The following is a 12,128-nucleotide window of genomic DNA, read 5'->3' as shown; positions in this document are numbered from 1 at the left end:
GCAACTTGCAATGCCCCTTACAAGAGCCATGCAGTACAGCATATTACAAATATAAGTCCCATTATTGGGGAGTGGGTGTCCCATGGTATTTGCTTAATGCTTTCCCAGCAAAAGCTGCCAAAAATTAGGATGGAGCAACTTGCAATGCCCCTTACAAGAGCCATGCAGTACAGCATATTACAAACATAAGTCCCATTATTGGGGAGTGGGTGTCCCATGGTATTTGCTTATGCTTTCCCAGCAAAAGCTGTCAAAAATTAGGACGGAGCAACTTGCAATGCCCCTTACAAGAGCCATGCAGTACAGCATATTACAAACATGAGTCCCATTATTGGGGAGTGGGTCTCCCATAGTATTTGCTTATGCTTTCCCAGCAAAAGCTGTCAAAAATTAGGACGGAGCAACTTGTAATGCCCCTTACAAGAGCCATGCAGTACAGCATATTACAAACATAAGTCCCATTATTGGGGAGTGGGTCTCCCATAGTATTTGCTTATGCTTTCCCAGCAAAAGCTGCCAAAATTTAGGACGGAGCAACTTGCAATGCCCCTTACAAGAACCATGCAGTACAGCATATTACAAACATAAGTCCCATTATTGGGGAGTGGGGGTCCCATAGTATTTGCTTATGCCTTGCAAGCAAAAGCTGCCAAAAATTAGGATGGAGCAACTTGCAATTCCCCTTACAAGAGCCATGCAGTACAGCATATTACAAACATAAGTCCCATTATTGGGGAGTGGGTCTCCCATAGTATTTGCTTATGCTTTCCCAGCAAAAGCTGCCAAAAATTATGACGGAGCAACTTGCAATGCCCCTTACAAGAGCCATGCAGTACAGCATATTACAAACATAAGTCCCATTATTGGGGAGTGGGTCTCCCATAGTATTTGCTTATGCTTTCCCAGCAAAAGCTGCCAAAAATTAGGACGGAGCAACTTGCAATGCCCCTTACAAGAGCCATGCAGTACAGCATATTACAAACATAAGTCCCATTATTAGGGAGTGGGTGTCCCATAGTATTTGCTTATGCCTTGCAAGCAAAAGCTGCCAAAACTTAGGATGGAGCAACTTGCAATGCCCCTTACAAGAGCCATGCAGTACAGCATATTACAAACATAAGTCCCATTATTGGGGAGTGGGTGTCCCATGGTATTTGCTTATTCTTTCCCAGCAAAAGCTGCCAAAAATTAGGACGGAGCAACTTGCAATGCCCATTACAAGAGCCATGCAGTACAGCTTGTTACAAACATAAGTCCCATTATTGGGGAGTGGGTCTCCCATAGTATTTGCTTATGCTTTCCCAGCAAAAGCTGCCAAAAATTAGGATGGAGCAACTTGCAATGCCCCTTACAAGAGCCATGCAGTACAGCATATTACAAACATAAGTCCCATTATTGGGGAGTGGGTCTCCCATAGTATTTGCTTATGCTTTCCCAGCAAAAGCTGCCAAAAATTAGGATGGAGCAACTTGCAATGCCCCTTACAAGAGCCATGCAGTACAGCATATTACAAACATAAGTCCCATTATTGGGGAGTGGGTCTCCCATAGTATTTGCTTATGCTTTCCCAGCAAAAGCTGCCAAAAATTAGGACGGAGCAAATTGCAATGCCCCTTACAAGAGCCATGCAGTACAGCATATTACAAACATAAGTCCCATTATTGGGGAGTGGGTCTCCCATAGTATTTGCTTATGCTTTCCCAGCAAAAGCTGCCAATAATTAGGACGGAGCAACTTGCAATGCCCCTTACAAGAGCCATGCAGTACAGCATATTACAAACATAAGTCTCATTATTGGGGAGTGGGTCTCCCATAGTATTTGCTTATGCTTTCCCAGCAAAAGCTGCCAAAAATTAGGACGAAGCAACTTGCAATGCCATTTACTAGAGCCATGCAGTACAGCATATTACAAACATAAGTCCCATTATTGGGGAGTGGGTCTCCCATAGTATTTGCTTATGCTTTCCCAGCAAAAGCTGCCAAAAATTAGGACGGAGCAACTTGCAATGCCCCTTACAAGAGCCATGCAGTACAGCATATTACAAACATAAGTCTCATTATTGGGGAGTGGGTCTCCCATAGTATTTGCTTATGCTTTCCCAGCAAAAGCTGCCAAAAATTAGGACGGAGCAACTTGCAATGCCCCTTACTAGAGCCATGCAGTACAGCATATTACAAACATAAGTCCCATTATTTTGGAGTGGGGGTCCCATAGTATTTGCTTATGCCTTGCAAGCAAAAGCTGCCAAAAATTAGGATGGACCAACTTGCAATGCCCCTTACAAGAGCCATGCAGTACAGCATATTACAAACATAAGTCCCATTATTGGGGAGTGGGTGTCCCATGGTATTTGCTTATGCTTTCCCAGCAAAAGCTGCCAAAAATTAGGACGGAGCAACTTGCAATGCCCCTTACAAGAGCCATGCAGTACAGCATATTACAAACATAAGTCCCATTATTGGGGAGTGGGTCTCCCATAGTATTTGCTTATGCTTTCCCAGCAAAAGCTGCCAACAATTAGGACGGAGCAACTTGCAATGCCCCTTACAAGAGCCATGCAGTACAGCATATTACAAACATAAGTCCCATTATTGGGGAGTGGGTCTCCCTTAGTATTTGCTTATGCTTTCCCAGAAAAAGCTGCCAAAAATTAGGACGGAGCAATTTGCAATGCCCCTTTCAAGAGACGTGCAGTACAGCATATTACAAACATAAGTCCCACTATTGGGGAGTGGGTGTCCCATAGTATTTGCTTATGCCTTGCAAGCAAAAGCTGCCAAAAATTAGGATGGAGCAACTTGCAATGCCCCTTACAAGAGCCATGCATACACAGCATATTACAAACATAAGTCCCATTATTGGGGATTGGGTCTCCCATGGTATTTGCTTATGCTTTCCCAGCAAAAGCTGCCAAAAATTAGGACGGAGCAAATTGCAATTCCCCTTACAAGAGCCATGCAGTACAGCATATTACAAACATAAGTCCCATTATTGGGGAGTGGGTCTCGCATGGTATTTGCTTATGCTTTCCCAGCAAAAGCTGACAAAAAATAGGACGGAGCAACTTGCAATGCCCCATACAAGAGCCATGCAGTACAGCATATTACAAACATAAGTCCCATTATTGGGGAGTGGGTGTCCCATGGTATTTGCTTATGCTTTCCCAGCAAAAACTGCCAAAAATTAGGATGGAGCAACTTGCAATGCCCCTTACAAGAGCCATGCAGTACAGCATATTACAAACATAAGTCCCATTATTGGGGAGTGGGTCTCCCATAGTATTTGCTTATGCTTTCCCAGCAAAAGCTGCCAAAAATTAGGACGGAGCAACTTGCAATGCCCCTTACAAGAGCCATGCAGTACAGCATATTACAAACATAAGTCCCATTATAGGGGAGTGGGTGTCCCATGGTATTTGCTTATGCTTTCCCGCAAAAGCTGCCAAAAATTAGGATGAAGCAACTTGCAATGCCCCTTTCAAGAGCCATGCAGTACAGCATATTACAAACATAAGTCCCATTATTGGGGAGTGGGTCTCCCATAGTATTTGCTTATGCTTTCCCAGCAAAAGCTGCCAAAATTAGGACGGAGCAACTTGCAATGCCCCTTATAAGAGCCATGCAGTACAGCATATTACAAACATAAGTCCCATTATTGGGGAGTGGGTGTCCCATCGTATTTGCTTATGCTTTCCCAGCAAAAGCTGCCAAAAATTAAGACGGAGGAACTTGCAATGCTGGCACCCTGGTGGTATAGTGGTGGTGGAGGCTGAGGATAAGGAGAAGAAGATTAAACAGCCGAAACGAGGAAGCGTGTACCCATGTGTGGGTGTGTAGCGGTGCATGTGAATACTCCTCCCGAAATAACACAGTGGAATTGACTTTATGTTACTCTGCTGTCATTTATTGTTGATGAGAAGTCTGGCCCAATCCAGCCCTTGTTCATTTTGATAAGTGTCAGCTTGTCAGCATTGTCAGTTGACAGGCGAGTGTGCTTATCAGTTATAATTCCCCCAGCGGCACTAAAAACACGCTCCGATAACACGCTAGCGGCAGGGCAGGCCAAGACCCCCAAGGCGTACAGTGCGAGTTCATTCCAAGTGTCCAGCTTGGATACCCAATAATTAAAAGGCACAGAGGAATCACGGAGGACGCTGGTACGATCGGCAAGGTTCTTCCTCACCATCTTTTGAAACTTTCCACTCCTTGTGAGAGTACCCCCCGCCTCAGGGCCTGTAAGCTGGGCGGGTGTCAGAAAACTGTCCCAGAACGTTGACAGTGTTCCCCTGCCTCTGCTGGATTGGAGTTGCATCTCTCTCGCCTGTACGCCTTGGTTGGGCAACGAACTATGACCTCTGCCGCTAGCGTGTTCAGATGGGAATTTTTTTAAGAGTTCTGCAGCAAGGGCCTTCTGGTATTGCCCCATTTTTGTAGACCTCTCCACCTCAGGAATAAGAGAGTGAAAGTACTCCTTGTAGTGGGGGTCTACAAGTGTCACCAACCAGTAATGACTGTCACCCAACATTTTGACAACGCGAGGGTCACGGTTAAGGCAGCGTAACATAAAGTCAGCCATGCGTGCCAGACTGGTAACGGGCAAGATTTCCGTGTCCTCACCAAGATGACGACTGACCATGCTCTCCTCCTCCTCTTCCTCCTCCCCCCTGTCATCAGGCCACCCACGCTGAACCAAAGTTATGACACTTGTACAGGTACTACCGTCTACAACGCATGATATCAGCTCCTTTTCTTCCTCCTCCTCCTCCTCCTCCTTCTCCTCTCCTTCATTGTCCCCCAGTGCACGTTGGGATGAGATGAGGCTGGGCTGTGTGTAATCGCCCGCTACGGCTTCTTGATCCATCTCATCATACTCTGGCTGCAATGCCTCCTCTTTAATTCTCTGCAGAGAGCGTTGCAAAAGACAGAGAAGTGGGATGCTGACACGAATGATGGTGTCATCGCCACTCACCATCTTGGTGGCCTCCTCAAAGTTTGTCAGGATGGTACATATGTCAGACATCCAGGTCCACTCCTGAGGTCTTATGTGTGGAGTCTGACCTGAATATCGACGGCCTTGTTGCAGCTGGTACTCCACAACTGCTCTCTTCTGCTCACAAATCCTTTGCAACATGTGGAGGGTAGAGTTCCAATGTGTAGGAACATCACACACCAGTCGTTGTGCCGGAAGCTGCAAACGCTGCTGCAACACAAAAAGGGCTTCGGAAGCTGTAGCCGACTTGCGAAAATGAGCTGACAGGCGGCGTACTTTCACGAGCAGATCTGGCAACTCGGGGTACGATTTAAGAAACCGCTGAACCACGAGGTTAAGCACATGAGCCAGGCATGGTACGTGTGTGATCTCACCTCGCCTCAGAGCCGCCACCAGGTTACGGCCATTGTCACACACGACCATGCCGGGATGTAGGTTCAGCGGTCTCAGCCACAGATCTGCCTGCTCTTTCACAGCTGTCCACAACTCACAAGCAGTGTGAGGTTTATCACCTAAGCTTTTGAGTTTCAGCACAGCCTGTTGCCGCTTGGCGGAGGCAGTACTGCAATGCTTCCAGCTTGTAACTGATGTGGTGATATCTGAGATGGAGGCTGAACATGAGGAGGAGGAGGAGGATGCGCAGGAGCTGTACACTATGGGGGCAACTCTGACTGACATAGGGCCCGCAATCCTCGGTGTGGGGAGGATGTGTTCCGTCCCAAGGTCCAACTGGGTCCTGTCTTCCACTATGTTTACCCAGTGTGCCGTCAGAGAGATGTACTGTCCCTGGCCACAAGCACTTGTCCACGTGTCCGTTGTCAGGTGGACTCTCCCAGTAACTGCGTTGTTGAGGGCACGGCAGATGCTTTGGGACACGTGCTTGTGTAGTGCTGGGATGGCACACTGGGCAAAATAGTGTCGGCTGGGAACCGAGTACCGAGGGACGGCCACCGCCATAAGATTGCGGAAGGATTCCGTCTCCACCAGCCTAAAAGGCAGCATTTCCAATGCAAGCAGTCGTGAAATGTGCGAATTTAGGACTGTGGCCTGTGGGGCATTAGCTGCGAATTTCCGCTTTCGTTCAAAGGTCTGGGATATGGACAATTGAACGCTGCGGAGGAACGTGGACGTGGACGTTGATGCTGTTTCCTGAGAAACTGCCATAACAAGTGAAGATTGAGAGGATGGGGCATCTTTACATGCAGTATGGACAGGGGATTGCCTTGCACACACAACAGGGGGTTCTATTGCACACACAACAGTGGAAGAAGCAGTGGTGACACCCACTGACACTGGTCGTGGACCCTGGGTTTCGCCCCACAAAGTCGGGTGATTTGCTGCCATGTGCCTGATCATGCTGGTGGTGGTTAGGCTGGTAGTTTTGTCACCCCTGCTGATGCTGGCATGGAAGGTGGAACATATGGCCTTTTTGGGGTTATCAGCAGAGTCTTTAAAAAAATTCCAGACTCTGGAAGACCTACCGCTTGTACTGGCAACGTCCCTCGTGTTGGTGTTACAGGGAACGGTTGCCTGCCTTCTGTCTGCGGCCACCACACTGCTTCTTCCTGCCTGTTGGGGTACTCTGCCTCCCTCCCCCTGTGTGCTGCTGGCCTCACTCTGCATGTCCTCCTTCCACGTTGGGTCAGTTACTAGATCATCCACCACCTCCTCCTCTCCCACTTGCGCACCACGATCCTCCTCCTCACTTCCTGGCAATTGTGTCTCGTCATCGTCCACCTCTTGTGACAGATTGCCAACGTCGACTTCCTGTGGCCGTGGCTGTTCAAATATTTGGGCATCGCAACATGGGATCTCCTCTTCCACCACTTCAAGCGTATCAGGTGAGGGACCCAAATATGGAAATGGACCAGTGAACAGCTCTTCAGAGTGTCCAAGTGTGGGATCACTTGCTGTCTGACGACACTCGGCATGGTGGGAGGAAGGAGCATCAGGGTGAAGAGGAGTATGCGGTCGAGACTCACGGCTACTAAGAGTTGACCGTGTGGAAAACAGACCGGAGGTGGTGGTGCCCAGGTAACTGGAAGTATTGTCTGCTAAACAATTAATAACCTGTTCACACTGATCAGTTCTCAATATTTGTGTTGTTCTGTGCTTCCCTAGTAATTCGGTCAAGAAGTGGGAGCAATAAGATGTGGCTGTTGGTTGTGGCACATTTTCACCTTGGCCACGGCCCCGTCCTCTGCACGAACCATCACCAGAACGTCCACTTCCACGTCCCTTGCCACGCACCTTGCCCATTGTAAATGAAGTAAAATAGCTTACACTGGCACTATCAATGGAAAAAGGGTAATAAAGAGTAGATTAGAACCGTGGAAGAGGAAAACCACAGTTATTGTTTACTGGGGTATACCACACTTTTTTAAATAGAAATATTTGCGGCTGAACAGTGAGCGACACACTCAAACCGCCTTTTTTTTAGATACCAAAGGCCCAAAACTGGATAGTACAGCGATTTGACCCGTGGAACTGCGAAATCACACTGGGATGTCGGGCCTACACAAGACTATTTTCAACAGATATATTTTTGTGTCACAACAGTCAGGAGACACTACTGTTTTTCTTTACGGAAAAAACTACCAAAAGCTGAATAATAGAGATTTTTTACCGTGGGATGGCAAAACCACAGTTATTGTTTACTGGGGTATACCACACTTTTTTAAATAGAGATATTTGCGGCTGAACAGTGAGCGACACACTCAAACTGCTTTTTTTTTAGATACCAAAGGCCCAAAACTGGATAGTACAGCGATTTGACCCGTGGAACTGTGAAACCACACTGGGATGTTGGGCCTACACAAGACTATTTTCAACAGATATATTTTTGTGTCACAACAGTCAGGAGACACTACTGTTTTTCTTTACGGAAAAAACTACCAAAAGCTGAATAATAGAGATTTTTTACTGTGGGATGGCAAAACCACAGTTATTGTTTACTGGGGTATACCACACTTTTTTAAATAGAGATATTTGCGGCTGAACAGTGAGCGACACACTCAAACTGCTTTTTTTTTAGATACCAAAGGCCCAAAACTGGGTAGTACAGCGATTTGACCCGTGAAACTACGAAACCACACTGGGATGTCGGGACTACACAAGACTATTTTCAACAGATATTTTTTTGTGTCACAACAGTCAGGAGACACTACTATTTTTCTTTACGGAAAAAACTACCAAAACCTGAGTAATAGAGATTTTTTACCGTGGGATGGCAAAACCACAGTTATTGTTTACTGGGGTATACCACACATTTTTAAATAGAGATATTTGCGGCTGAACAGTGAGCGACACACTCAAACTGCTTTTTTTTTAGATACCACTTCTGTTTATCCAGCCTACACCAGACTATTTTCAACAGTTATATTTGTGTCTGAAAAATCAGAGACACGCTTTTTTTTGGGGGGGGGGAGTGGGGACACACCAAAAGGTTAATAAGACGGGTATTTGTACAGTGTGAAGGAGGAAAAAAAAAGGAGGATATAGATGGAAAAAAATGGATTTTTCCTGGCCCCCGACACCTGGTGCTAAGTCCAGCAATTTGAGCAACAGGAGCACACAGGACTGTAATGCAGCGTTTGCTGGTATAACCAATGTGTCTCCTATACAGCCTGCCTGCCTGGTATCTGGGATGGATATTAGTCCTGAAAAGGACTGTTTGTTTGTTCTAGCAGCCTTTACAGACTCTACACTAACTATTTCGCAGTTTATATCTTTCCCTAAATCAGCAGCGCTGTCCCTACACTGTCTAATCCGGAGCGACTGTGTCCAAGATGGCGGCGCCCGGTTTTAAATACTCGAGGTGACGCTGTGCGGCCAGCCAATCACTGTAATGCCCACAACCAACATGGCTGCAGCATTACAGTGACTGGCTGGCTATACCTGCATATTCATTGGCTCTGTAAAACATGCAGGGCGGAGACCCAAGCTCCCGCCCGAGTAACCCGGAAATGCTCAGTGCTCGCCGAACATCCCAAGTAGCGTGATGCTCGGGCGAGTACCGAGCAGTGTCGAGCATGTTCGCTCAACGCTAATTATAAACTCTCATCACAGTTACTAATGATGATTGCACAACTTCTGTCAAACAGCTATATTGTAGATCACTGTTCCACAGTTTCAATCCTAAAGAGCCTCTAACAGATCATGGGTTTGGAGCTCTGGATCTGAAAAAATTAAGCTCAGATGGCTAGCAGTGCATTTTGGATCTTAAAATTACATGGTGTTAAAAGGTGAAGGTCACTCTAACCTCTTGACAACATATGACATAATGGGTATGTCATAATCCGGCTCCCTGACTATTGCTGTGTAAAGTACAACCATCAGATGATCACAGGTTCAAGTCCTCTAAAGGGACTAACAAATACAGTGAAAGATGAAAAAAAAAGTGAAAAAATAAAAAACATATAAAAGTTCAAATTTTACCACATTAAAAATTAAGAAACCAAGAAAATTAAAAAAATACACATAGTTAGTATTGCTGTGTTTGTAAAAGTCTGACCTATCGAAATATAAAATAAATGATTCTGATTGGTAAGTGGAATAAAGAGAAAAAAATCAAAACTCCAAAATTGCCGTTTTTCAGTCTCCGCAACAACACAAAAAAATTTAATAAGAGGTGATCGAAACGTCATATCTAACCCAAAATGATTTCAGTGAAAATATCAGCAAAAAAACAAGCCCTCACACAGTTCCATCTCCCAAAAATTGAAAATATTCAGTTTCTTCGAAAATGGCGTCTGAAAACAAATTTTTTTTCACCACCTAAATAAAACTAAACTTATTCATGTTTGGTATCTAAGTAATCGTATCAACCCGGAGAATCATACTTCCCAGCCAATGTTACCGTAAAATGAAAGCTGTAAATAAAAAAAAACACAGCAATTGCAGAGTTCCACTTTTTTTGCTATTTTTTCACACTTGGAATTTTGTTTCCTACTTTCCAGTACATTACACAATAAAAAAAGATGGTGTCATTCAAAAGTACCACTCATCCCTTAAAAAAAACAAGCTCTTACACAGCTATGTTGATGGAAAAATAAAAAAAGTTAAGGCAATTGGAATAAGGGAAGGAAAAAGCAAAAGCGCAAAAATGAAAAATAGCCTCTTCGTTCCCCTAAGGTCCCAACCATTATGCATCAGAGCCAATATTTTTAAAGTCCTTGTTGTCCTAAAACAATATACGTATGTCAAAATCACTTTCATTGAGTTTCATGTAATATATGTATATAATAAGCAGCAAATTAAAAGCCAGGACTTGTAAGGTAGGGTGTCTATTCCCATAGACTAGTTCTTCAATAGGTCCTTTAACTATTCCTCCTTTTAGAGTTTTTGATGTCTTCTTCTTCACTGTCCCCATCAAATTTTCAGTGCTGGAAATGTTACACATACAGTATGAGATAAGAATCTTTGAATTAAAATGCAAATTAGGTTCTCAGTTTACCATGGGCAGTCCCTCGCTCCATCTGGCATCTTGTTGTTTCCCATGTTTCATAGATTGACAGATCTGATCCAAGTGAACCCAGTACTGTCAATCATTAAAGCGTGGGAGGAAGCTGGATAGCCAGCTTGACTAAGTGATGGTGTTACAATCCACCCATGGTGCACCCAGCACCAGATTTACAGATTTCTTCATAGATCATTTTCTTGAAAAGTAGTCCACTGATTTTGGAACCACATGTGTGCTTCTTCTCAGAGAAACCTGCCCAATTTGGTGATTGTGCACACTTTATAACTTAATTTTGCCATTATACACATCCTTTTAGACCAGAAGATGTCTGAAACTGATGAGAAAGAAGAAGATGTTTGTATCATACTGATATTTCAGAAGATCTAATGATCTGACTTGTTTCAGTTATCGTAGCATAGATATTGAGTAGGATACCTTGCAATAATAGGAACTATGTTGGAGTAATTGTAACATATAAGACAGGCGCTAAACATATCAACAGAAACAAAAAGTCAATATTGACCTTTAGAATTGCTACTCTCAATAGGTGGCACTAAAGTTCAAGTCCTCTTCCTCTCTGAAGAGGCAATTTGCATATTTAATTTGCCAGAGGAGCATATAATCCTCCTTACACTGGCATGTCAGGCATGTCACTCTCCTCAAAGAGAAACATAACCACTTAGATTCCAGTCTTAGCCTCTCACCTAGTCAAATCATATCTCATACCTTGCACTGATGAGAGGCAATACCCCAAAACACTGACTGCAAATTGATATTCTTGTTTGGCTTTTAAAATAAGTCAGGAGGAAAGGCTCGATAAAAGGGCAGTATTGACTTTTAGGATTGCTATTTCCAATAGTTGGCACTAGAGTTTAAGAGGCAATACTTGCAACAGAAACAATAAATAGCTTATAAACAGTTAAAGTCATTTGTGAAAGCATTGTTCGCTTAGCAATATATGCATAGTAAATGTGGAGCTATTTATTTTGTTTGTCTTTGGTCCTTTTCTAAAAATCTGTTAAATAAATTGGCAAATGCAACTGATCTAAATAGAGGAAGCCTGGAGGTAATAAGAAAGTTAATCTGTTATCTTTCATCTTCTTTTATCATGTGTGGAGCATGTGGCATTTGTGGGACCTCAATTAAATATTAATTGTCAATGCTGGTTTAATTATCAAGAATATTCCATCTTATCTTATCATCTGTTTGTATTGATGTACACCTCCTTGCCGTCACTCCCCTGCAGCTTCTGTTATATTTGAAGATTTCTCAAACTGTTAAGCTGAATGTGCAGTATTTTACTTGCTTTCCAATTATACTAATGCATTATGTTATTCTGTGTTTTCTTTTCTACGCTCTGGCTGTTTCGTGAAATAGGTGTTCCACAAGACTTAGTCCGAAGCCATTTATTTCCATTGGAAATTAATATTTTGTTTGGTTGGCTGTCTCCATTTGTTTTTCTTTCTCTTATTTCAATATTATTAAGATTTATTGAACAATAACTAGAAAAAAAAGTGCTTTGAAAATCTTGAAAATGGATGATGGTGTGTGTGGTTTGTAAGGTAAGTATGATTATAAATGAAACCTACCTCTACTGGGAAATGATATATTTTATACTAAGAATTCCATGAAAGTGTATTGTACACAATTAATATTTTGAACTTTAAGTAAATGTGA

This window comes from Phyllobates terribilis, unplaced genomic scaffold (assembly GCF_046119375.1).
Source record: "Phyllobates terribilis strain yellow unplaced genomic scaffold, ASM4611937v1 Scaffold_2__4_contigs__length_985480577, whole genome shotgun sequence".
Classification (NCBI taxonomy): domain Eukaryota; kingdom Metazoa; phylum Chordata; class Amphibia; order Anura; family Dendrobatidae; genus Phyllobates; species Phyllobates terribilis.
This window is presented reverse-complemented; position numbering follows the sequence as displayed.